Raw genomic sequence first — 27,828 nt, 5'->3', positions numbered from 1 at the left:
GACTTGACTCACGGTCGGGAACACATAGCTGTTGGCTCGGAGGCGTGAAAACTCCGCCCCTTTACATTATTTATACAGTCTATGGTCAATATAAATAAAGATTGATTGATTGATGACAATCATGTAAGTTGGAAATATATTGGAACATTTTTTTTTTTTACTGAAAACCTACTGAAGAAATAGAAATGATGACCAAATAAAGAGTTAATGGTGCTATATGTATGCTTAAATTTAAGGGGTAAGATTAGTGTCAGAAAAAAATATGATTGTGTTACAAAAAACAGCAGACCCAGTGAAAATGAAAGTGAAAATGAACTATTGTTAATTTGCACAGTTAATTTACCCGAGCACTGTATTTTGGCAACTAAAAAAACCACAAACGTTTGAATATGAGTGATATATGGTCCTCTGAAACAATGACATCACAGCCCCATTCACAAATCCATATTACACTCCCAGTCAAATAGCTGTGCATGAGTAAGAGGCTTATATAAGCACTGATAGACTACAGAGCATTGTTTGTGCTGCTGATTCTACTGAGTTTATTAACCTTTCTTAAGCAAAGTTACCGTTGTAAAGCACTCGCCATAGTCTTTATTTGTTTGCACTGACCGCTCTGTTGAAGAATAACTTTATGCACTTGTTTGTGATGTTCCTTGGTGGTGTTTCATCACAAAGTTAAACCCCCAACTACTGGTCTCACTCCGGCATACACCTGAACTCGCTTTATAGTCCAGTTATTATAGCTGCCTTACCTGCCAGTATGAAGTCAAATGTTGAATAGTGACACATTTGTTACTTGCTGTCGATTCATCAGCATTAAAAGACGTCAATCAATGCTTACCTAAAAATGGCGTTCAAAGAGAAGTGTTGTTTTCTTTGCAGTCAACCAGCTAATCGTCTAAATTAGTCCATTAGAAGATGTCTTAAAGGAAAAACATCAGGTCTCTGTACTCTGTGGACCCAAACACAGTGCCATTGACCTGATTACTCTCTAAACTCAGTTAAGTTCACAAGAAAGACAAGGTCACACAACTGCATCCTGTTCTTGTCTCTACTCTTCCACGCAGGTGTTAACAGCTGTCATCCTTTCTGTTTCCAAATTCTGTCTTAAAGAATTTGTAATTCATGCTTTCATGAACTTGTGTGGACAATACTAATGTCTCCAAAATTTCTGCATTTTTTGAGTGTAGAATTGAGTTGTATATTAGGGATGCAAAACGGGTGAAAAATGTGCAAAGTGTGATTACAGAATCGGGTTAGGTTGGGTTTATTTTTATCAATGTGTCATGCACTAAGGCGGTGCCCTGACCACAGTGACTTACAAGACACTAGAAAACTAAACAAATGAGAGCAACAGTATCATGAGAGAAAAAGAACAAGTACGTGTCTGCACATGTCGGACAATGAGAAACCAGAAATTCACACAATGTGGCTCCTAAAACAATAGCAACGACTATAACTTTTTTAGGTCGAGCAAAAAGTGTCCTACACTGTATACGGCAAACAACAACAAACCGCAGCACTTCTTTATCACACGTAGAAAACAAAGATGGATCTAGAGACTTCTACAGAGGTCTATGTTTTTATTCCTCATGTTCCATATAGGTACATTTCGACCAAGAGTTCCGGGGTCTTTTACCCAGAACTAGAAGGTTCCTGTGCCCCCATTGTTGTCTGCGTTTTGACCACGGGCTGAAGTCCCAGGTAGATTGTGCAAATCAGGGCAGTGACGTATGGAGAAAAAAATTATATTAGATAATATTTTGAAATCTTAATAAAAAATGAAACTAGTATGCATTCCCAGGAACTCCCTCTGTGTTTCAACAACTTTTTAGACTCCACAAACACCATTACGTTCAACCGAAAGTCCCAGGACCTTTGAAAAGTACTACCCCCCCCAAGCAGGGGCTTTTCAGGGGGGAGATTATCTACCCCTGAACTAAATTTAGATCCTGGTTCCTCCGGTCGAAACGCACGTAGTTCAGGGGTAAAGTCCCTAGTTCAGGGGTAAAGTTCATGCGGTGGAAAAACGCCTTATGTTTAACAAGGTATGTGTTTGCAGCATGCTCTGCTTGAATCCAAAATACAGTTTTTTTACACTAAATTAGCACTAGCTAATCTGAGGTTGGCATATAGCTAGCTTGAGCTTCATCTGACTGCACAGAAATAGAGAGGAAGCATCACCATCATGCAGAACCTCCATCAGATTGAGTGAGGAAGCATTGCTTGTTTATATGAAATGCTATTTTCTTACTCATGATGACAAATTCAGGCTTTTGCAGTGAGGCCTTGAAAATTGTAATGACTGTGGAATTAGATTTATTCAATCAATCAATCTTTGTTTATACAGCACCAAATCACAACTAATGCCTCAAGACGCTTTTACAGAGCAGATCTAGACTGTACTCTGTGTTAAATTATTTACAAAGACCCAAAATCAAGACAGGGTAAGAATCAGTCTTATCTCATCTTAATCCACCATGAGCAGAGCCCTTTGCTGCATATAACAAGTTACAGTGTCGAGGAAAAACTTCCCTTAACAGGCAGAAACCTCGAGCAGAACCAGACTCCATCTGCCTTGACCGACTTGAGGTTGGAAAGAGGGATAGAGGGGATTTATTGTACAGCCCTTTTCCAAATAATATACACTTTTCACATATGGCAAAATCCAATGTTACCCTGTGGGATATAGGTCCAGCACATTGTCATTAACATGTTTGTGGACACAGTACACATTCTCACTACACTTTAAACACTTCTTCAGGCTTCAGTTCAGAGAACATAGAAGCTGCCTGCCATCACCTCGGTGTGAAGTTATGTAGATTAACACATCTCTGGCCCACATTTCTCTTTCTCCTGGATGAATTATTTACTGTTTATCAAATTTAAAGTAGGTTGGGTCGCACTTACTGAAGCTCTCAAATGCATCTAATGCAAAATAATTCCAACTAGAGATAAACGCAGTGATGTAAACGTGTCTGATTCCTCTGGCTTTATAAATTTGTAACCCGTTTTTAGAGCAGATACATGCATTTGTGATAAGCTGGTTCTACATTCTTTATTCCATCTATTGTTACACAGCTCCCTCTCAGATCAAAGTTTAATAACAGACTATTTTGGTGTGATCAAGAATTTGAGGCACTGTAGGAATGTGTTGTATTGTCATGGTAGGATATCCTCCCTCAGACTTGACCTGGGTGGCTTTCCGTTGGGGATGAAGGCAGCTGGCAGCTCAGTTAAAGTGCCTTTAAGTCTATTAGGGAGGATAATCCTAGAGGGAGAGTTTAAGTGAACAGAAGGAGCAGGCGGACAGTCTGTCAGTTCACTTTCCTCACTTTTACCGTCCGATTATAACCCGTCCCGATGCAGCTAATCGTTCTCCAACACATGGCTACCATATGCTTTCTTCATTACGCCCCTAGAGGAACGATAGCTTCCCTAAACAAGGCATTAAAAGAGAGAAAAAACACAATGGAGTGTGTTGCACGACCTCAAAGTCAAAGTTCTGCTCTGAACAAAGTTGCTCTAAGTGATCTCTGAGATGCATTTTTCTGAAATCGCAAGATGAACGTTAACAGGCGTGTTTTGTTTACTTCTCTGCCGCTGCAGAATCTCTGATAACTCATAGTTGTTTTCTCACCTTTGTTGCTCTCTCTCTACATTTTCTTCATAGCCTCCCACCTTCTAACTTCACTGCCCCTGGCTCAGTCTGGGGCTCAGCATCACTTCAAAGAGAAGGTCTGCGGAGCCGCAGATAACACGCTGTACCCCCGAGCACCGGCGCAGCTCAACCAGCGCCCCTCCACAGTCCCTCCACTGACAGGTTTGGCCCCTCCTATGTGTTACAGAGAAATTGTTACTGCTACTCCTGTCTGTTTGCTGATGTTTGTAGTGCTTTTCCTTCTCTTGTAGCTCTCTCTGTACAATTTCCATTGTTCTGTTCAGCCCCAGGCTTAAATGTACACTTGAATTGCATTCTGGCCAAGCAGCATTTCAGTGAACTCACAGAACTCGAGAGATGCAGGGAGAGAATAACGTGTTGGTATTTTCTTTAAAGAGGTATAACACCCTGTAGGTAGTAGTGTTGCATTTTCTCTCTGAAAACTTTGTTTTGTTCGATGGTTTCAAGACATGAAGTAACATTTGACCTTTAGTTTCTTCCTTGTAGTAATACTGATGATAGACAAGTTCAACAAGCTTTGTGGCCAGGACTTAATGTTTTTTTTTCTAACTTTTTTATTTTCAGAAAAAAGAGGTACAGTAATAAACATTTTCTCCCCTCCCTCCCCAACCCAACTCAGTCCTCTTCTTCCATAATTTAGACAATGAGAGAAAATATACATACACACCTACACGAGTATTCGGCTTAACGGTTTGACCTCCTAATAACTTTTATTGGTATAGCTAAATTAATACATGTGAATCACAGATTGTCCCTTTAAATGTCGTCAGATGAACTCATCTCACCTCAGCATGAAATTAATTCAATGTCTTAAATTACCATAACCATCACCATACGCTTTTACCTTGAGATTCTTTCTCAGGTTTTTATATCTAACTCTTAAGTCTTTATTGCTTAGTTTAAAAGCAATTTTTAACATACCAGTAACAGAAACTGGTAAAGGGAATCAGAACCAGGTTCTATTAAGGTTACTCATTATTCAAAACCTGTAAATAAATACTTTTTGAGTTCATCGGTATGACCTATATTGAATGATGCTATCAAGTTCTTTTTAAATGTCATTTGATAAGATACAATAGTCACGGTATTTGCCAATGCCAATTACTTTAAAATACCATTAATCTATCTCTTTTGAAAAAGAAGATTTTTATGGATTTTTCACATTTTAACAAAAGAGACAAAACAATAACAGTGCTCTTTACAGTAGAAAGATTATCGGAAACAATTTTTGGTCAAACATTCAGACTAAGACAGAAATAAATAAAAAATAAAGAATAGAATAAATAAATATTCCACCATCCAAACTAGGGTATCTTCAAAAACAGATAAGATAATAAGTAATATTGATAATAGTTATTATATCAGTAATAGAATAATAATAGTAGCTAGTAGCTAGGGGGGGGGGGCATTCAGGCATTACAGAGCTCTTATAAACAGTATGTAAGAAAGTTAAATATTAATAGAAGAAGGAATCAAATAAGATATGAATACAAATAAAATAAAATAAAGATCAAATAAATAACATAATAATAAAGTATATACAGAAGCGCAGAATATGTTGTTTGTTTTCCAAGCAATATAAAATAGATATAAGTGACAGAATTACCTCCTTATAATTTCCTGACACGAGCTCTAATCTGCTTAAAATGCATAATTACTAACCAAATGTGACCAATAATATAAGAGACGTATCAACAAAGACTCTGATTGTTAAGGAGTCTTGATTATGCTATGAATATGAATATGAATGAAAATTAACATTGCTGATGAAAGCTCTCCTCAGCTCCCATTACCTTCTCTACTGAATGCTTTTACCGTGTTATTTAAGATTAAAACATGCGTACATCTACATGTAGAGGCGTGAAGGACTATTTCTTTCTCATCATGGATCAGTCATTGCCGCTCTGTTTTCTCTTTCACTTTCGAAATCTGAACTTAACTCAGCTAAGTGATCATGTTTGCAAACACAAAAAGAATGTAACCATGAAAGTGACACAGATCTTTTTCAAGTTGAAGAACAGAAAAACATCTTACATGTCAGACTTAAGAGATAATAAAAATCATGTCTTAATCATTTCACTTTAATAAATGCTCACATGTGACCCCTCAAAAATAGATGCCCTCTCTATCGTAGTGCACTCATAGTATTTTGCTTGTGATAAGAGTCCTGGCATCTGTTGGTTTATCTGTGTTTCCATGGCAGCGGCACCTGGCTGCTTTGGTTCCTCATGATTTCCTCTGGGATGAGACACCTCTTCTCTCTGAGAGCACCTCTGTCAGCCTGTGGATTTCTGTGCCTCTGAATGTCGCAGCTGAAAGCTAGACTGCTGTAAAAGCACGTCTTGCATGTAATCATGAGCCACATTTGGAGGCCTATGAGAAGTCCACACTCCGAACAAAAGATGACTCTTCTCAGAAGACTTTAAGTTACCAGGCCTATAGCCTGACTCACAGGATGTAGACTGGGAGCACAGACAGAGTTCTCTGTTCTTGATGAACAATAATCTCTGAGAATGAAACATGCTACAAAGTCCACTTTTCTCCCTCTATGTCAGGTATGTTCTTCTTAGGGTGTTCTTTTCTGAGGATTAAGTCATTTTGAAGCCAGGGCTTGCCTCCTTCAAACGTTTCACCAAAACAAGTCCGCTGCCAAAGTTTTTTTTTGCAAACACACTGTGGCTGAATCCTGGGCTCAGCTGAACCAAGACAATTGTGATTGTTTTAAAGACATACAAACAAAGCAGAGCATGTTTTCCCCTGAGCAGGATTATGATTTCTTCTGCCAGACCTCTTTTTCTTTTTTTTTCCAAGCGCAGGTCTGGTTATGCAAAACTTTGTAGCAATATTTACAATCTTATCTCCTGCTGTAGAAACAGCCTTGCCGTTCAGGGTTACATACACTATCATTATTGATTTTTTGAGCTGTTACATAAACATTCCTAAACATATTTTTTAGAGCTGTTGTTTTTATTGTGAAATATATGAAGTCAACATATTTACTCATCATTCCCGCTCAGCACTGAACTGGCCTGATGCCGGAGCATGTCGCATCAATCTCAGCAGAGCAGATAAAGCTGGAAAGGAAGTCGGGTACCAAAACAAAATATTAAAACATCTGATTTACTTTTCAGAATAAAACACTGTTATCGTAAGATTGTATTTCACTTAACTACAACAACAAACAGTCTTAATGAGCGGAGCCAGGCCTGGAGTCATCAGGTCAGATGTTTCAGAGGCCGATAAAGACATTATGGATGAGGTGAGTCGGATGATCGTTGACTCAGTAATTACCACAGGAAAACCTTGGTCACATGACTCCAGCTGTCTGGAGGTCCTGCTTCGTGCAGCATTCTGAAAACACAACCAGTGTTTGTTGATGGAAGAGAGCGCACAAAGTCGGATCGAAGACGGATCAGACACGGACCTGGCGAAAGTCCGGTGTGGAGCTAACTTTTATAAATTCACTGAGAGAAAGTAGTTTTTTTTTAGTTATATTTTTTGGGCATTTCTGCCTTTTATGGATAGGACAGCTGAAGAGAGACAGGAAATGTGGGGAGCAGAGAGATGGGCAGGACATGCAGCAAATGGTCGAGGCCGGAATCAAACCCGTGACCTCTGCAACGAGGACCATAGCCTCCACACGTGGGCGTCTAGACCACTAGGCCACCAGCGCCACAGAAAGTAGTTTTCAAGCGTTCACTGAGATCATTGCTGATCACTGAGGCCAGGTCGTATCTGGAGACTCATGGTTGATGCAGTGCAAATTGTGCATGAGACAGACAATCAAATCCAAATGTTTCATTCTGTAAAAACCATCAGTCAGTGTATTCTTAACCAAAATATTCACTTAACAGTGCAAGTGTTAAGTTCAACAGGTTGCAGTGAAAACTCCTAACGTTGTAACATCATTTGAACCAAATGCTGAAAATATGTTGTCAGCCTCTGTGATGGTTTCTTTTAAATGCAACATCAACATGGTGCCAGCACTCATTGCCACCATGCATTTAACATAAGTCATCAAAAGTGCCATATCTATCATTGACACCAATCATGGCAACAACAATCCAGCAGAGGCTCATCAGTTATAGCCACAAAAAAGACGGTCTACCAGCAGCTTTACAAAAACAAGAGTGTTCCTGCACTTTAATTAAGCCTGCGTCCTCTCATTAGCTTCTCTTGTGCTTTGCAACGTCTGCTTCGCATGATTGAAATGTGAGCTCGTCTGCTTTTTGGAAACCTTTTTTTTTCTCTCACAGCTGCACATCTGATATCATGACGGGGATGGTCAGGTCCTGCTCGCTCCATATAGAAAGCTCCTGGATTTGAAGGAAGAAGCTGTTGAGAAGGTGGGGTCTGAGAGGAAATGAGGCTGCATTCCAGCAGTGATTTATGAAGTGTCTTTCATTCTCTCTATGCTGTCGGCTTGTTTGCAGCTGCTCCAGACAGCTCCCCTTGTCTTTAACAGAACCAGACCCATCTGAGCATATACATCAAAAGGAAGTCATTACATACAAGCCGAGTTGACACTACGCGGTTAGCTGAACTAACAGCATCCTCATTTTGCAACTGTTGTTTCGTTCAGTGAGAAAAATATCCTGAATCAAGTTTTCATGTGGATTTGCAGAGCTTGGAAGTAAAACTCCCAAACTACAGAATGAGTCATGTCTGAAGCATGAGTTACTGTAACTAGATGAGGCCTGTTTTTTCATTAATCTTTAAGAGACTCCCAAGCTGCTGTGTGAAAACATGTCGACCAGACTGAGGGTTCACACCTTTAACAGGAATTAGAGACATTCTTGTTACATTTCTTTGTGTCGTCTAATTCTGTTGGAGCAACAGCATGTAGTCTGTAATATACAATATGTTTAGTGTATTAGGATTGCAGGGGAAACTTTAGTGTCTATAATGATACCTAAAATTGAAGCAGCCATTCCAAAATATTGAACATGTGGCTGTTAGACACAGGGCCCTGGACAAACTGACACATTGGTAGCATTTGTCACTTCAAAACATTGGTAACGTCCCCAGTTGATCGAACAAGCACATTTTAGGTGGCACTGTCACACATAGTGGTGTTTATAAATGACATTCAATGATCGCTGATGAATAGTTGCCTTAATCTTCAAACCTTGCTTTGCATTATGGAGGCAGTTTAGTTTCTAGGCACGTCATTCCTTTCATCCAGTTCTCCATAATCAGTATGACCATGGTTTCTCTTTGGCTGTGACGAACTTTGTGACTGTTTCATTATTGTCCATTGAGCGATTACCGGATCCTCTAAACTGCAGGCGTATATATAAAAGTGCAAGGGCTGAGGAAAATGCTAAAATAGATTCAACCTATCAGGAGTTGCAAGAAAGTGTATAACTCCCAGCTAAGATCCACTTTTTTATAAAATCTGCATTTTCTTTTTGTTTTACTGTTGGCAGATGTCAGACAAAAATATACTCCTGTATGCTGATGATAGAACCATATTAGCCTAATAATATCAGGTGTGCTGACTCTGCTGAGCTTATTTTGCACAATGTGATCATGCAGACCAAGTCTCTCCTTGCACTCTCATCAACAGGTGTGTGTGAAAGAGAACTTGGATTGAGAGCAGCTTTAAAACAATCTGCTTTAACCTTCCTTTTATGTTAGTTTCTTAGGGACAGCAATAATCCTGGATCAACTTGACCCAAATGATCCAAAAGTGTCAGAACCAAAAAAAATCCCTGTAAACATTTTTTAAATATCGTTATTAACTCCATTACTAACCATTTAAATCAATATTTCGTGCAATGGTGTTCTTTAATTCTCACAGCTCATGGTTCAATGAGGATAACTCACTCGTTTTTTATGAAATTCATGTTAAAACTTTTTTTAATGTACATTTGAAAGACCGAAATATAAATACAATAGTTTTACATGACATAGATTTGAGTACTTTATTTTACAGTTTGAATTTTTTTTTAATGTAGTGATGCTCATAAATCACCATGAGACACCTCTTCTGTCACATGCTGTCCAGTTTTTATGCTGCATTTAGCTGGTTTGGAAGGCATATATTACCTAAGATGAAAGGAACCTCTGAATACCACTGACCTTTTATCCACTGTGACATTAGAAATGCAAAATAATACTTTTAACAATTTTTTTGTTGTTGAGATTTTTTAACTTTAAAATGGGTCAATTTGACCCGCAACATAACAGGAGGGTTAAGACAACTTCATTGACAAATTCTCTAGTTTTTCCCACTTGCACAGATATAAACACACTATTATAAGTTGCAAACTTTAAATTTTGAAACACCTTAAACATCTTTTTGCTGCAACGATACCAGGCAGCCAATGATCTGCTTATTTGGTATTGAGTGTGATCTTGTTTGAATATAGCTTGATTATAACATATGGTCATTGACATGTTGAAGTTCTGCACTCAGCTGTAAGTATTTTGTGATGTTTTGTTGCATTTTCAAGCTGTTGTTGTTTTGCAACTTGTTATTATTTCCAATACTATTTGCACCTTTGTTATGTAATGGTGTTATGCATTTTTATTATAAGAATAAAAGGGCTGTGGTTAGGTTTCACACTGAATGTGACTACAATGCAAGCATACAAGTAAAGATACAGCTTGTGTTGTTTTGCATGTCTGTCTTCAATATTCAAAAAAGAACAAACTCTGGATGATATCAGGGATTTTGTTCTCCAAAAACTGTTGCAAAATCCAGTGTTCCTCTAATATTTTGACCAGAGTTACTCAAACTGAACCGTGGCCAGGAAACACGGCAGTAACATTCCTCCATGTGGACTCATTTTATTTGGCACAGCCGACCCAGACTAAAGTTGCAGGCATCCATAACCTCTGGGCCTGCTTCTCTAAAAGGCCTCTGGGAAACTCTCGGAACTTTTTCCTAGAAAGCGCCGGATTGTCCCTCACACACAGGAGTTAAAAGTTGCCTAGTTTTGCTTCTTGAAACAGGAATTGGCTAACATGCATTTTGCAGAGTACGCAGAGCTTTGTTTCTGTACTACAGATGGGATTCTTCATAGAACAAACTCAGTAGGTATGTGCATACTTGCAGGATTATGTCTTGCACCCAGAAGGTGATAGAATACACAGATTTGTTACATCACTTTGTTTATAATGTCTGTTTTGATTGAATAACAAAAAGATCAGGAGTCAGTTTAGCACCAACTGTTGGCTAACATGCTACACACATCCCTGGCAATGTGACACAGGCTAGCAGCTGTTGCTAATTAAAGGTAGATCTGCGAGCAACTTGATAACGGGCCAAAATAAAACTTGGCTGTTGTGGGGTTGTGAGTTGGCTGCAAGTGTGTGTTTATACTTGGACTCTGTGTCAGCAGATACCACATGTTAAAGGACTTCTTGGGCTGGATCTGGGCCAAAAAAATTGACAAGGACATCTCTGTAAAACACAGCCATAGATAACAAGTCATCCCTACGTTCATTCATAAAACATGACACAAAGCCTGAAAATACATACGCTATAAAAACCTGCTACCACAACCGTAGTTTACCCTGGAGCGTATCCTGTCATTGGCAGTCTGTAACCTCTGCTCACATCTGGAAACATCCACAAGTTGCTTCATACAAGTCGTTACACAATGATCCGATTGTTTTCTATCAACTTCAGTCCGGCACATCTTTGCAAATAAAGTGTATCAGGGAAAGAAACAGAGTTCTGAGGATTTCAGTCTGTCGTCCATCTTTCTGTCTCACAGTTATCAGATGTCAAACAGCTGGATTGCCTGTCTGGGCATCTGCTCATTTCCCACAACTCCACGTCCATATCTAGTTTTATTTACGTCAACTTAGAAATCCTATTCTCTCTGCACAGGCCAGCTCTCTGGCCCTGCTGGGGAGTCTAGTGGGCTTAATGTTGTACGTAGGCTGCTGCTCAAAACCAAGAGCCTCATTTCTTATATTAGAACACCTTTATCCGTGTTTGTTGTTGAGCAAATTTTACCCTTCATGTACAAAAGCGAAGCATGTGTGAGCTTGTATAAGGTTGAAACTTTCAACATCTGAACATATGGATTGTGTTAGAAGGATCACAGAGACTCTGAAACAGATCTTATCAAGAGGTGAGGGTTGTTCTACTCGTACAACCATAGAAAGATGTAATTTTATTCTCTGTGTTTTCAGTGGGTGTTATTTTTCTACACTGATAGTACCTCAGGGGTTATGAATTTTAGGTATACTTTACAATGTGTGTGCTGTAATTTGATCAGTTGACTTTCTGTGCAGTGCAGCTACTCAGCTGAAGGCCAAACAGTGTTAGCTTCTGCCTGTCTGTGGGCTGTCTGTGCTTCTCTGCAGACTATCTACATCCTCTGTGTTATTAATCAAACCACTTTGTTCTGCTGAGGTTACAAAACGACATCTTGTGTTGAGTTTGGTGGTTTGTCACGACTGCAACTGGAACTAATAAAATATAAAATACAAAAGGCCAGAATGTGACTCAGACTCCCGAGTTTGTGTCAGAAGCTGAGAGTGCAGTACACAGCTTGACAATTAAACTCAGCTGGTATTGAAATTAACATCAATTTTCAGGGAAGCAATGAAAGTCTGAGTGCTGAATAGATTTTTTATTTCAGTCATTTATTATAGAAGAACAAAAGTACCGTTTCTGTGAATATTCTACTTAAGAAATACAATATAACACCATTTTACATGTTTACACTTGTCCATTTCACACAAAAAATCACACAATCGTTGCCAAACCCAGAATAGGCTGAAGCCAAAGGCTTATTTGGCTTATAAGCCTATCCTTTACAGCCATAATATAACTCAGGACTATAAACCAGCACCAAATAAAGAAAATATCAAAAGCAGATTTGCTGTTGTTAAATTGTTCTGCTGAAGTGTTTGCAAGCTAAGTTAACAAGCCGTTTGTCTCTGAAAGCTAATCTCTGTAGCAAGTGAAAACACAAATATAACAGTACAATGGCCCCTCTTATATTTTTCAAGAATTTCCACCAAGTCCAGTTGCCTTTTTGGATCAAGCTTTGAAAGATCCTCTATATGTTGAATATAAGTAGTAGCAAGAAGACATATTGCAAGTCATACACAAAGCAAGACCCCTTAAAAACACATGATATGGGAATGTGGGAAGTAGTGTGCATTTGGTCAGTCAACTAAAACACTCAAGAGAGTTTAGTTGTAAGCATAAAGTCTGTATATGAGTGGAAGTGAAACTGAGCCGCGGAACATGGACTGTAAAACAATGGACAGCAAAACAGCTCCTCAGAACTGAAGCAAAAATATTTAGAACATCCCCATGACTCGCTGTGGGAAAGGTATTACAGAAATTCTGAAGGACCAGTTTTGTAATACGGCAATTTCGAAGATATTGAGATTACAAGTCTACTAATGAGATGCAGAGCTGACTTGATTGACAGTCGGGAACACTGTAGCTGTTGGCTAGGAGGCTCAAAGCCCGCCTCCTTACATCACAATCCCTCGACAGCAGCAATATGGCTCCTGCCGCCGATTGGCCTCAAATCAGCACTTCAGAAACAGATGAGTGACGTCATGGATACTATGTCCATTATTTATACAGTCTATGGTTTGAAGTTGTTTTCCAGAGCTCAGCAGCAGAGCAGCTAGAAAATCCTTCACCATTATTAGTCCTTACAGAAGACAGATTCTAACAAATTACTTTCTCGTGCTAGAGCTTTTTTAGGTTTGTACTGCTCTACACATCCCAGAGGTCCCTTGTAGTAATTAAAAAAACAGCAGTACTTTAAAGTAAATTCTCTGACTTACTGGAAAGCAGTGTGAGGACTCAGGAGTAATGTGGTCAGTTCATTTATATTTAGAATGCCTTGATAGACTATTGTGGAAATTGAACTCTGCTTGAAATAAAAGCATGAATGGGTTTCTTAAAATCATGTTGATAACGGTGTGATGTCCCTCATTGCAGACATTTACATGTACAAGGTTGTGAAGCATCAGGCATTAGGTGTATCAGATTTAGTTAAGTGCAGCTGTAGTTTCATCATCATGTAGGTCAATAATCATCATGTAGGTCAAGATAAGTGTTTGGTGGGAGTCCGCAGATCCCCTGTTTTAAAGGTTTTAGCATTGGGGATCTAAAACTTCATCTGGCCGTCCCCTTTTCTTACAAAAAATAAGAAATCAAGCCAAGATGACCGTACTGTAAAAGCTGTTAGCGGTGCACTGGTTCACCAGCAGCTGCCCTCTGTTCACTTCCCATCAGATGAGACAGCGGAAGAACTGACGCACTTGTGGCAGTGACTCACTGTTACACACTGATGCAGGTGTGTTGTATGTTGTGCCAGGTTGTAAAATTGTTCTGCTGCAGTTTTTCTGGCAAACCTGTTGAAGATCTGGCGTCCTCTGGCTGGATTTTTTGGGGGGAGAATAAACTGTGAAATTGCAGCATCCTTATCTCACAGCTCTGGCTCTCCTGCTCTCTCCTCTCGTGTTCCATACTGCCTCCTGGCCTGCTAACTCTTGGGTGACTTTTTTTGTTGTTCTTCTGACAGCTCTTTTTTTCCCTCTTTGTCCACAGACAGCTTCAACCCTTAGAGTGGGACCTAGAGCGCAGGGAACCAGTTGTGGCCTGAAGAGAGAAAGAAAAAAAAGCGAGAACTGTAAGTAAACGCTGCAACCTTGAGTGCGTCTCAGAGGTCAGGAAGTTTTCTCTGAATGAAAATGTCTCTTAGTGCTGCACCTATCGCATAGAAATAGTGAGATGTCTGCCAGTTTTACATGACACCTGTTGTTGGTAGATGACAAATAATCTGCTTAAATTGCTCCTTGGGGGCGTCATAATGTCTTCAATCTTTGGATCAAAATATTCAACAGATGGCTGGAAAAATCTAACAGTCATTAATGAGGCTCCTTACACACGCATTTGTATTCTCTGTGTCTCTCTAAGTCTTCTCAAGCTTTTTCTGAAGAAAAACCCTGCAAGGCAAACATTTCAGGGAGAAAACCAGGACTTGGAAATGTTTTTTTTTTAATGCACAGATTATGTCACAGCTAACAAACGATGTTGCAAACACCACGTTCAGGTTTGTGCCATGTTAGTTAGCATGTGATAAGATGTAGCTTGAACCCTGTTGTTTCCTTGCAACACATTGTCCACTGTACTTAAGGGTCTGCAATCAAGTAAAGTCAGGCTTGCTCTGCTATGGTATCAACTACTGCAAAATAGGTTTCAAACCTAATGCACCTACACTACCGGTCAAAAGTTTGGAAACACCTTCTCATTCAATGGTTTTTATTTATTTTAATTACTTTCAACATTGTAGATTAATACTGAAGACATCAAAACTATGAAATAATATGGTTTTGCTATAATCTGGATTACAACAGAAGTCAAATAGGGCTATCCATTGTGTACTACTCACCCTACCTCTGAACAACACAACTGATGGTCTCAAACACATTAAGAAGGCAAGTCATTCTACAAATGAACTCTTGACAAGGCTATTGTTAATTAGAAACCATTCCAGGAGACCACTTCATGAAGCCGACTGAGAGAATACCAAGAGTGTGCAAAGCTGTCACGAAGGAGAAGGGGGGTACTTTGCAGAATCTAAAATATAAAACACATTCTGGTTTGTTTAACACTTTTTTTTGTTCATTAAATAATTCCATATATGTTCTTTCATAGTTTTAATGTCTTTGGTTTTAACCTACAGTGTTTCAAATAATTAAAATAAATACAAACCGTTGAATGAGAAGATGTTTCCAAACTTTTGACTCTGTCTCTGAGAAGTTTTGGCTCACAGAGTCCTGTATCAGTGCTGCAGTGATGAACATTTGAAATCGTCAGAACACGTCGCTGATTGTGGCTTTAATCCAGGTTTGGCACATATGTTGTGTGTTTCATTTTCACGTCAATGTCTAGCACAAAGTATCCTTTAACTTTGTTTGTATCGATATTAATATAAAAGCATTGTTGTGCAGGCTTAATGTGACATTTTTCAGCAAAAAAGGGCATTTATGAGCTGATTGTGCAGTTAATTGTAGATAAATTGTCTTTTATCGAGAGAGGTAATTAATTTAATGTTTCAGCAACATCACATAACCTTAATGTCACTATCATTATTTCTTCCTTCTTGTTTTTCTTTTGAACACTGTTGTTTTATTTTGGTAACAGAAAGGGAACAGTGCTGCTTCAACAACCTTTTTTTTTTTTTAAAGTTTCACATCTGTGTGTTTGATCTACTTTAGATCTCTTTGTGAGGTTGTGTAAACCATGTGTCATCAAATGGAGAAGAAAAAACTACTGAGACTAAGAAAGGACAAGTAGGAAAAAAAAAGATGGCAGAGTGGATGCACGGAAAGCCCCACCCTGAGTTTCATTGTCATGATCTCAGGCAGGAAGTAGACCTTTCACACTTGTGCACGAGACACAGTGGAAGTTGTTGGAGCTGTTGCGAACACACAATTTAACTCGGAGGGTGTCCTTTAAGTGTGTGTGTAGATGTATGTGTGTGTGTGTGTGAAAATAGAGAGTTGAAAAGCTGCCAGATACAACTTCTTTAGGTTGTAGCTTTATGCTGTTTGTGTAGACATAAGAAGGCATTGTTTACATTGTTTACAGGCCTTGTATTTTATTTTTGCAGGATAGAAAATTGATAGTTTAAGGCAAATCAGGGTTTTTGCAGGTTGCAGATATCGATCATTTTGCAACTCGTGGTAGATGTTTAGTGTTGTCGAACGTTGCAGTGGAACCAAAGGCATATTGTCAATGTGTTTGTGTGTTGATGGTGCATTCAGGGCTTGTAGCTCTAAGAGGTGTTCCTCCTTAATACCATGAGTGTGCTGCATGTGTTGAATAATTCATTCCAGGCACGCGCTGGTGAATTAAAGGTAAAGCGATAGCACATAGCAGAACCTCGCTTGGCTCTCTGCTGCATTTTTAAAGTGTGGACTGACACTCAGATGTCTCAGTGTTAACAACATCTTCCTCCTAAAACTGTTACCGTGGTCTCAAGGACCGGATGAAGGAAATCTGATACAGAGTTTGAATAATTCAGGATGATGCTCTGGGATTGAATTTTCATCCGAGTGCAACTTCCCCGTTTGTGTCGCAGTGCTATCTCCTGGTGTTTAAGATGTGAATGCAGTGAATGCTGACTGTTTCCGTCTTGCTGAGAACAACAGAGAGGAATGACAAATATTACACCTTTGAGCTGGAAACTAAACCCCTCTGCTTTTTTATTCAGTCTTTGAGGTGTGCATGCTTCTCAATCACCGGGGACACTTTGAGTCGAACATTATGGAATAAAAAGGAAAGTGAATAACCGTGCAAAGGTGACCGCTGAGAGTCCCCGCAGGAAGGAGAGCACTGCTGTCATTTCATAAAATTTGAATGTGAAACTGCTTCCTAAGCACACTGTTGAAAAGGACTGAGATTTAGCCATCCTCTGTGTCCCTCCCTAATCAGTCCCACACCTCTCACCCACTCATTCTCTGTAAATAATTCAGAACAGCCTTTTGCCTGCACTGGAGAAGAGCTTTAACACAATTGATAACAGAGAGGTAGCCAGGGACAGTGCAGACTTGCTGCTGATGCACTTTAAGAAGTCTGGGAAGTTTAGGAAACTTTGACTCTCTTCTGTTGGATATAAATATAGATGTATTTTGCATTAAGTTCATGTTCATCCACCTGAATGATCTCTGAATGAAGCATCACTGAAGTAAACAGCAGAGAAAAGCTGAATGGAGTACTTTTATAATGGTGAACAAATCATCTCAGTGCCTACACTTAAAGAGAAGTAGTTACTCTTAATCTGAGCTGATCTGCTTTAAAACATAAGGCGCAAACTTCAAGCCTTGTTAATCTGGCAAACCAGTCAGCTGCACTTTTAAAATACTTTTTCCAACAAGCTGCAACAACTCATTGATTCCACGGTCTTTCAATCAGCTGATTATTGACTGGGTACGTTGAAAATGTGTTCATTGTTCTTTCCTACTCTTCTGAGATGATGCCTTTAAACTTTTTATTTTGTCTGAAACAAAACTATTTTTATTTTCAGTCACTGTCATGAAGGATGTAAAAGAAATCTGTTATTAAAAAAATTGCTGATTCAGTTGTTTTTAACTTACTGGTCAATCTATATGTTGATCGTGTTATGTTCTGATGTGATGTAGAAATACAGAACTCCCACCCTGCAGCTTTTTGTATTGGTTTCTGTGGTTGAAGATAAGAGCTCGTACTGTGCAGCAGGTCATAACCAAATCATGAGTGTTCATGTTCATCGCTGTCCTGTCTGGCTTTTAGGCAGCATTTCAGCTGTTTACAAGGAAAGGAAGGGGTGTGGACTTCATCCTTTTAGGGGGGAGTGCTTAACACCCTCTCGGTCATTCATGTTTTGTAGTTCCTGTTGAAAAGAGGAAGTCCAAGTTTGTGTCTGTGCCGCTGAGACGGGAAGTGGGACTCTTTTTGTATCCGCACAAGTTGTGATGAGGATATTCTCTACATAAAATTGATTCAAATGATTATAACAACACATTACATTGCAGATTGAACTTGTTATAATCAAATGAATAATGCATATACTATGGAGTGCACACTGAAGCTTCTTATAGTGTTAAAAAGTGAGAAGTCATCCTCAATCTGCTTTTCCTTCAGTTTCAGATGGTAGTTGCTGTCCTGCTTGAGTTCCGGCCTTTGGCCACTAGAGAGCAGCCTTCTCAGTGAAAACAGTCTGTAAGCTCAGATATACTGTGTGAAGAGCTTATACTGAGGACTGTTTCACTGACACACATGAGGTGCATTTTGACCAAGAGTTCTGGGGTCTTTTAGCCCCCAGAACTACTTTCCCTGGAACTAAAAGATTCCTCTGCCCCCATTGTTGTCTGCGTTTCGACCGTGGGCTTAAATCCCAGGTAGATTGTGCAAATCAGGCCAGTGACATATGGAGAAAAAAAAAACTTTTAAGTAATATTTTGAAATCTTAATAAATAACTAAACTAGTATGCATTCCCAGGAACTCCCTCTGTGTTTCAACAACTGTGTAAACTCCACAAACACTGTTACGTTCAGCCGAAAGTCCCAGGACCTTTGAAAAGTACTACCCCCCAAGCAGGGACTTTTCAGGGGGAAGATTATATACCCCTGAACTAAATTTAGACCCTGGTTCCTCCGGTCGAAACGCACGTAGTTCAGGGGTAATGTCACTAGTTCAGGGGTAAAGTTCCTGCGTTTCCAAAAAAAAGCCTATGGTTGTCTAATTTTTATAACATCTTCTCGAACATTATCTCTGTTCTATTCGAAAAGCTATAGCATAGTTAGTAGAGCAGGCACCCTGACTGGACTAGTTGGAGGGTCAATCCTGATCCAGGCAGGATTTGATGCATGTCATTCCCCCACTCTCTCCCCACTTTTCCTGTCTCTCTCAAGTTGTACGATCTAATTTAGACAAAAAGACAAGACAACAAAAATAATGTGCCTATTTTTTTTTTTTATAAAATTATAAACAATAAGTGAATTCCCTGTTTTGGTACAACACCTGCAACAAACCAGCTTTTTTTGTTTTTGAAATTTTCTTTTTATTTGGGAAAGCACAATAGTACAATTTATTTTGCATGTGACATTTCAGCATTACAGACTTTCCTTAAGGCCGATTTATACTTCTGCGTCGAATCGACGGCGTAACCTACGCCGTAGGTCCGCGTAGCTCCCGTACCTACGCAGAGGCCTACGCACGTAGCTGACGTGCACCTCCTCCAAAATGTAACTACGCGTAGAGCCGACGCGGACCGCAAGCTCTGTGATTGGTCCGCTCGACGGCTTTGTCTTTCCCGCATTCACAGCACTTCCGGGGTCCCGGACATCGGCCACACATCGGCCGTGTATTTCATCTCCTCCTCTCTATTCTTCATGTAATCATGTCTGTATGATAAACAGCAACATGTATCAGCTGTAGATTAACAGAACACGCTCTGAATCGATGTGGAAAAGTAAACAGAGATCGTAGCGGGACCGGAAGCAGGCGACCGGCTATCAGAGAGACCGCACTGCCCTCAGGCGTTTCGGCGGAGAATTGCTGCGCGACACAGACACACCGACGCAGAAGTATGAGGGGCTCATGTCCGCATCAGCCCCTGCTGCGTAGGGCGACGCAGAAGTATAAATCAGCCTTAAGTCTGCTGTAGATTGTTTATCCATTGTGTAATCACCCCTTGCCCCTGGGAATTGGAAAAAGTGATCATATATAGTCCCACTAGCTTTTATTTAATTGTCTATTCAATTTTTATTATCATTCCCCAATCACCTGGATAAACTCCTTGCAGGTGCATACTTAGACTGTAAACCTGGCTCTAAGTCTTTTTAACAGATGTTTCATAGATGGTTTGTAAACGACACAACATGCAAACTTTGAGATGAATAACACAGACGCTGTAAAGCATTTGATCAACTTTCCAACCCTGATAGTATTTTCTTCTTTCAGCTGTCAAAATATTAATTCTTCAGGATAAACTATGATCCAACTTACAAACCCACTTAAACACATCAACCACTAATTGTTTGGAAGAGATTAATGGCACCACGATAATTATCACACATTTCATAAACCACTGAAACAATTTGTGAACTGGTCCCAATCTCAATACTCTCTAACGAAGCGTGTGCTGCTCGTCACTGTGAGGTTTAAACAGACAAAGTGAATAATTTACCTTGTTAAAGTTCTGAGAGCACTGATGCACTCGCTGTTATGAGGTAGTTAATAGACTCTCAGTGTTGTTCATTAGACATCCGTTACTGCAGCCTACCTTTAAGTCTCATTAGTGGCTTCAATAGATTTCTCAATGAAGAGTATGTTATAGATTTCCTCTACAGAATCTGCTTGATTGGCTTTACATATCAAAGGGAATCATGAATTATATATTAAGAATATGATGTCAGGTGAACTTTACAAATGGAATGAAAAAGTGAGGAGTAATTGGCTTTCTGTGTGTATTCTATATTAATAAGGATGCACCAGTGTATTGGTTTAACATTTTTCTCGGCTGATGGCCATCTACAAATAATGTGCTTTGAACCATAGACCAGACATGAGAGGGCCTTGTGCTTAAGTGTTAATTGTTTTCATGGTCAAACATCCAAAAAGCACTCAGCAGTATGGAATTATTTCATGGTCAAAAATCTGACTTGAAAATAAAATAAAAGCCGAAAGCAGAGTATCAGTGTTAGTGTATGGTTTGTGACCATTTTTAAAAATATTCATGATTGGTTCCAACAGCTATGCATATATATTTTACAGAATAAACGTGTGTATTTTATTGGTTCAGTACTCTGTCGGCCTGTATCAAGGATTTCGCTCTGTAAGCAAGTATGTAGAGACAGGAAGTGGATTTGCTGCATCCCAATATAGTTTTGTAGTCTGGGAACTTGCTCTGAAGTAATTTTTCATGGTTGAAAAGCCATGTAATGAAATGTTATCTTTCAGTAATGAAGAGTAATAGCACGGGCCTCACAAGAGAATAAGTGGAGGACAAAGTGCATGCATGGTTTTGATTCAACTTTTCGTTGTGGTAGTGCTACAGAGTTTTCAATGTGAACTTTTACATTTTATTGATTGTAAATATACATGCACCGTCAAAAATATGCGTAAAATTTTGAAAAAAGTTAATCACCAGCTTTTATAGAAAAGAGGATGTTAAGTATGTTTTACACGTCATACCAAATATGCCCTTCATTTTGTCAAATTTGTAACCAGTATATTATCGCTGCCACTCTCGCTAGTCAGCACCAGAATCACTGGTCATTTAACCATTTTTTTTTCAAATCTGTATAATGGTAGGCCCGAAATTCCTGTCATACGTTGTGTCTCAGCTGTGAGGCGGCGTGTCCACTGCCGGCTTTTTTTGCGCCGGTAGCGCCAACGACCTCATTTTCTGAGTGCTTCTCGCCAGCATTTACTGTTGCTAGGTAATGAAGGTCGTTACGTCGACACTTCCGCGTCCCATCATGTCAGTTTTAAAATGCTTTGTATGTTTCATACATGCTTTCATTCAGTGGCATTTTAACATGAAACTGTAAAAATGGTGATATAAATCATGTCATAGCATCAGCAGCAGCTCTAAAGCAGGAAATTATATCTCGAAAAAACGAGTGCGATAACTTTTCATCGGACCTCTGCCATTGTGTTGACAAAAATGATTGTAGAAGTCCCGCCCCTTCTTGATTCTTATTGGTCATGGATCATGAAGTGACATTGATGAGCACGGCAGTGTTCCAAAAGTTGAACTATTTTCGACTGAGAGCGCTCAGAGCGCTGCGACAAAAATCAGCTGACGCTGAGAGCGTTTTTGCGCTGAGGGCACTGAGTGCTGAAAACGCTGGATCACACAGAGTTTGAATAGAAAATCAGCACTGCCAGCGCAAAAAAAGCCAGGGGCGACACGCTGCCTAACACAGCCACCCACCACTAAATTAAACTGAAGCTTCTATTACTGACCAATGCCATAATGCGTTACTACTCTACAACAGGATGTAAACAAGCACAGATGGCATCTTATACTACAGCGCCATTTAACAGTATTCTGCAGTATGCAGCCTACGATATGTAACGAGCAAAGGCATGTGGTCGTTTCCTGCAAGGAGGACTGAAGGCTTGTGATGCTAGCTCTGCTAGTGTTAGCCACAGTTGGCAAACCAGTTTGACGTTGTTTACCCCATACTGTGATCCTTTGTTTACCTGTGATAAAAGAATTGTGCTCAAATGGCATTGTTTCCTGCTTGCTTTCTTACCTTTGGACTTCTTGCTTAGTCAGGATTTAATCTCCGTCTACTTAGCTGGGAGATTAGTGGCTTCAGAACATCCCTATTTGGCGCAATGAAAAGCAGAATTTCATCATCCACTTGCTCTGGATGTTATCAGAGTATCATATAACCCAGTTGTTATCACTATAATAAAACTTCAGAAATTGTCGGCTTAAGTACCAGTAAACCAGAAGGTGCATAATCAGCTACTTTTGTTGAGATGACTACAGCAAATGGGGGACCATGAAGAACCTCATGGTAATGATATTAATAAGTGTCGGGTTAATGTTGTGAAACAGTCAGTTTGGTCAGATTAACACACCAAATCATCTTTGTTAGGTTTTCACATGTGACACAAACTCCAGTCACCTGGGTGAGCGATTCATTTTGCCCCATTACCCCTTCCTAAACACCTCCTGATGCAGACTCTCTGTCTTCAAACTACTCTGTCACGGCCACTGCCCATCTCTTGTCCTGTTTAGTGTTTATTTCAAGTCAATGCTCTTCAGTTTCCTAGCCTTTGTGCCTTTTGACATCTCTCTGTGTCGTGGGAGATCAGGTTGGATTAGATCTGTGTCTCTGGAAGTGGTCTACTTTGTAGAAATGATAAACCATAGGATGCCATCACTGAACAGACTATATAAAAGTTTCACAAAGTTGTGTAATAAAAAAATGTTATTGGCCTGAAGGTGCTGCAGGGCTCTGCCACCTCATATCTTTGCTTCTGTTGAAAACAAGGAAAACAAAATAACCACTTTTTAATGGTCATGTGGCTCTCAAGTTGTATCATTTAACCCTCCTGTTATGTTGCGGGTCAAATTGACCCTTTTTAAAGTCTATTTTAGGCAATATATGCCTTCCAAACTAGCTAAATGCAGCATAAAAATCTGGGCAGCATGTGACAGAAGAGTTGTTCATTTATCAACATCACTTCATAAAAAAAAAAGAAAAAATCAAAATGTAAAATAAAATAAACAAAAATCTGTCATGTAAAACTATTGTATTTATATTAACATATTTCCAATGTACATTAAAAAAGTTTTAACATTCATTTTAATGAAAAAGGAATTAGTTATCCTCATTTAACCATGATCTGAGAATTAAAGAACAACTGGACTAAATCCTGACTTAAATAGTTAGTAATGGAGTTAAAAATTAGATTAAAAAAATGTGCATTGGGATTTTTTTGGGGTTCTGACACTGTTGATTGAATATCAATTTACCCAGGAACATTATTGCTGTTCCAGAGCAACAAACATAACTGAAGGGTTATCCTTTAAGCCTAGAATGAAGTTTTTCTTGTCAATGAAGAGCCATCGGACTGTGCAGTCATTACGTGAAGAGGCAGAGGTAAAAGCATTTAATAGCATACTGCGACTCTTGTGCACTCATCAATTTTAGTTCTTCTCCTTGACTACAAAAATATTGATCATTAAAGCTTCTGTTCTGTAAATACGGTGCTGAGTATCAGTTTTGTTTGCTGCAGATGGACAATTTATGTAGTTCTAGTTTTTCATCTATTAACAATTCAGTGAAATTCATGCCATGTTTAATGCCCGTCTAGCCACCTCACTGTGGGCTGATACTCCCTATAGCTGCTGCACATTGTGTTGTCATGTCTTCCTCTGAAACCCTCTGCTGTGTTGCAGTAAGTCTCCGCTTTATGGATCGATACTGAAGCAGTGAGCTGACACAGTGAAAAGCAATATTCATAAATAATAAATTGGACACCCTTTCACCCCACTTTGCCTTTTAGTCCTGGGCAAGAAAAGAACAAAACTCTGAGAAGGATGCTGGTATTTGCTTACGGAACTTTCTGATTTGAGATAACATATGCTGTCACTACACCGCCTTGTTTCAGCATGCTGCAGACTTTATTTGTAGCCGGGGCGTCTTTACTGCTTCCCTGCGTCCTTGTTCCAGCTTGACAGTGTTACTTTCTTTACAGATTGTTTCTGGTGATTGTAGATAGAGGTCCCTGCGTTTGCTGTGTTCCATTTCTCTCCTGATGTGCTGTTTGTTCCGGGGAGACGACAACCTGGTGTTTCAAGAAATCTCTGTTGTAATGAATCACAGCGAGGTGTCACCTTTAGAAGCACTCCTATCAACAGCACAGAGATGTGCCGCTGAGTGAGCACGGAGAGGAGCTTTAAGTGCTTCAGTATTACCCTTTCCAGCACCTTTTATACGTTGGGCGCAATTGGCATTCAGTCACAGCTGCACATCAAAGCTTGATGCACTCCACACAAATAAACGGATGGTGCAATAACAGCTCTTGTCATTTTTGCATTATCCACCTGAAAAGAGACTAATGGCAGTCGATTTTCGAGAGGATGTCTTTGCATCATTTAACCGAGCCTGCTCATCCAATACTGAACAGAATGAGCAGACCGGATGCATGGGTACTTTTGTGCTCTGTTTGGATACACACTGTAATCGACCTCTCTAAGGTACATTCAAACATATTTAAGAGGTGGTGTATTTGCATATAAACTTGATTCTACGGCATAAATGGATGCGGCTTGACTCACATTTGTTCTGAGCAGGGGAAAGTCAGATGAGATATGTCTGCTGAGTTGAAAAAGGGTTTCTATTTGCGATAAATGCTGCACTTATCTCAAGGTTTTCTGCTTCTACTCTGATCTGAGACCAGAAGAAGAACACTGATGGAAAAAATAAAAAGAGCAGGAGGAGAGCAGAACGATTCTGAGCAGTTGAATAAACTCATAGAGCCACAAGGACACTGAGTAGGTTGTTAGCTTGATACAGCACATGTTTTGTTCTCTTTTTGCACATCAAGGATATGTTTAAATTAGATTATATTATTCAATTAAATTAGAAAAGTTTTCTTCTTGGCATTTAAAAATGTAAAGCTATATAAAATAAAACTTTGCCCGAAGTATTTTTTACAAATAGAACAATTAAACAAAGCCAGATGTTGCCGTAAATGGATCCAAACTTTCTCCAAAATATAAAGAGGAGCAAGCTGTTCCCCACCTTGAGAGGCTTCCTGTTTTATGATTCAGATTGTTACAAACAAATTAATTTGAATCAAAACAAACCTGCACTGACACTTATTTTTGTAAAAATGCTACTCATGATTGTCAGTGTTTGCCAAAGTAACAAGATTTAAATGCGTGACACAATTTAAATGGACAACACCAAGCCATTATTTTTTTCAAATTATTTATCAACAAAGTAATTTGTTGATCAATTGATCAAATTTAAATTTAAATTTCTACTGGCTGACAAGTCCAAATGTAAGAAAATAACGCAGAAAAACAGTCAAAATTGAGCACAATTTATTCAACATGGGACAACAGAGGCTGCAAGTAAAAAATGTCAATGGATTTGCTGAGTGTGGCTTACATTAGCAGAGCTAGCACCACCAGCCTTCAATTCTCCTTGCAGGTTAACACTGAATGCCTGTATCTTTTATGCATCCCCCGGTCAACTAGACACAGTCTTCATATAACTGGATCTCCATTTCAGCTTTAAGTCCCAACTATAGATTGTATAAAATCATGGAGGATACAACACCTGTTCTAAGTGAAGACAGAACTTTTAGAGCTCCCCCTGGTGACTGGCTGCAGTATAGAACTTAAAGCTTGCCTTATGCATTGTAAATATGAAACAGACTAAAATTGAATATCAAAACTAATGTTAAAAAGAGGAGAGCCAGAGAAACTAATACAAGAGTATTGAAACTCTCCATAGATATCTGTGGACTGTACCGACCTGAGGGATCTTTGACCTGTTATCAGTAAGTTACACATGTGTTTTGGTTATTGAAAGGGGTGTGTCGTAAGTCCTGGGGCTCTACCAGCCAGAGCACTTCTGTGCATGCCTTGGCTCAACCAGTGTAATGTGTCAGCACCAAAGGTCCTGCTCGTTCGTCTGGAAGTGAAACTTCCACAAAAGCTGCTCCCCCTGGTGGCTGGCTACAGTATAGGTCGAAAACTCTGCCTCCCCTATTGATTTGAATAGTTGACTGCGGTCAAACTTTAAAAAATAAATACACATCATACAAATGTTTCTCATATCCATTTGCTGTGGTGATAATTAGTTATTATTTGACTGTTTTGTGTTCAAAGCCTCTTTTTACTGAAAAGTTTCTTTTTCGTTAGTTATTAGAGTTTAAAAAACAGGGTTTTACTTATGGATTCACTTTGATTGACAGCTGCCCTAAGGAGGGACTCCATAGGATCTCAGGACGGTACGTTGTAGGGCAGAGCTCAATACCGTGGCAACACAGAAATTACTGTGGCAACCATGGTGGCAACACAGAAATTCTCTACTGCGCAGACTCTGGCTGCACAATGGCTGCGCACTGGAACAGGGTTTTTTGGCTTCAAAACCATACAACAGAAAAAGGCGGAGCAACGCTGTCCATTTCATATACAGTCAATGGTGGGCATCCATGGCGACGGTATTTTGGCTTCACACAGTGGGAGGAGGGACGCTGTCCATTTCGATATACAGCCATCAGTCACGACATGAATCATTACATAGCACATTATAACATTTTCTTTGCTTCATGTGTCATTTACAGGTTTGCATATCATCTTTCACGGTCTGTGATCTGATGATGATAGCATGCAATCATTTTGAATAGTCAATTAACTTTATTGTGTGTGCTATTAATAGAAAGTTGCTGCTGGCCCTTTAAGAGAGGATTCTCCCTTCTTTATGTCATTATTGCCACTCCTCCCCATTGCCATTTCTCCCTCCCAGCGCCTCATTAGCTCTGGTGACTATTAGCCTCTGCGCCGAATAATGTTCCCGGCGATCCTGTGCATCACTGGATTCATCAGGTCAAACATCTGTGATGAGATTAGCAGTGGATATGCAGCCTCAGTGGAGCTGGGGCAGATGTTGACACACAGGGGAATTAAAACACGCACTTTAATGGCAGATGTTTGGCTGTAATCACAGACATGAAAGCCGAGTGGATGTCACAATATTGTGCTCTAATTTGTAGCTGCTCCATTCAAAGCTTAACATCTGTGAAGAAGAGTCATTTCAGAGGCTTTATTCTTCTTCTGCCTCTTCAGTTTTCTCCTGAAACTGTATCTTATTTCGCTGATTATCACAGCAGTCATCAGCCGCATCTCCACAACAGTGACAGATTATCACCACAAGAATCCTGTCTGCTCAGTTATTGTCTCCTAAATGCTCATCCTGGACCCCCCCCCCCCCCCATCGCATCCTAACTGTATCCTGCTTATCAGTCCTGCTGGTGCATGCAAAGTGGCTTGGATTTCTTCTGATTTTCTGTCCACTGCCTCTTCAATTAACGGAACAAACAGCAGCTCCGACGAGAGGAGCACTTTTATCGGGAAGTTGGAGGAGCACAGTCTGAGTGGTTGGAGCTGCAAGTGGT

General features: G+C 39.6%; 1 protein-coding gene across 3 annotated transcripts in view; it reads left to right on the top strand.

The window, feature by feature from the left end:
• fbxw7 (F-box and WD repeat domain containing 7) overlaps window positions 1–27,828 on the top strand; it is a 158,850-nt gene that overhangs the window by 16,017 nt on the left and 115,005 nt on the right. Inside the window, exons 2-4 of one of the 3 annotated variants that reach the window (XM_034687128.1) lie at window positions 3,677–3,826; window positions 7,942–8,031; window positions 14,229–14,310. The gene's annotated coding sequence lies outside the window, so the exon portion shown is untranslated. The remainder of the gene's footprint in view (window positions 1–3,676; window positions 3,827–7,941; window positions 8,032–14,228; window positions 14,311–27,828) is intronic. The other 2 variants (XM_034687127.1, XM_034687129.1) reach the window with 2 other exon arrangements.

Source organism: Notolabrus celidotus, chromosome 7, assembly GCF_009762535.1.
Source record: "Notolabrus celidotus isolate fNotCel1 chromosome 7, fNotCel1.pri, whole genome shotgun sequence".
NCBI lineage: Eukaryota > Metazoa > Chordata > Actinopteri > Labriformes > Labridae > Notolabrus > Notolabrus celidotus.
This window is presented reverse-complemented; position numbering and strand designations above follow the sequence as displayed.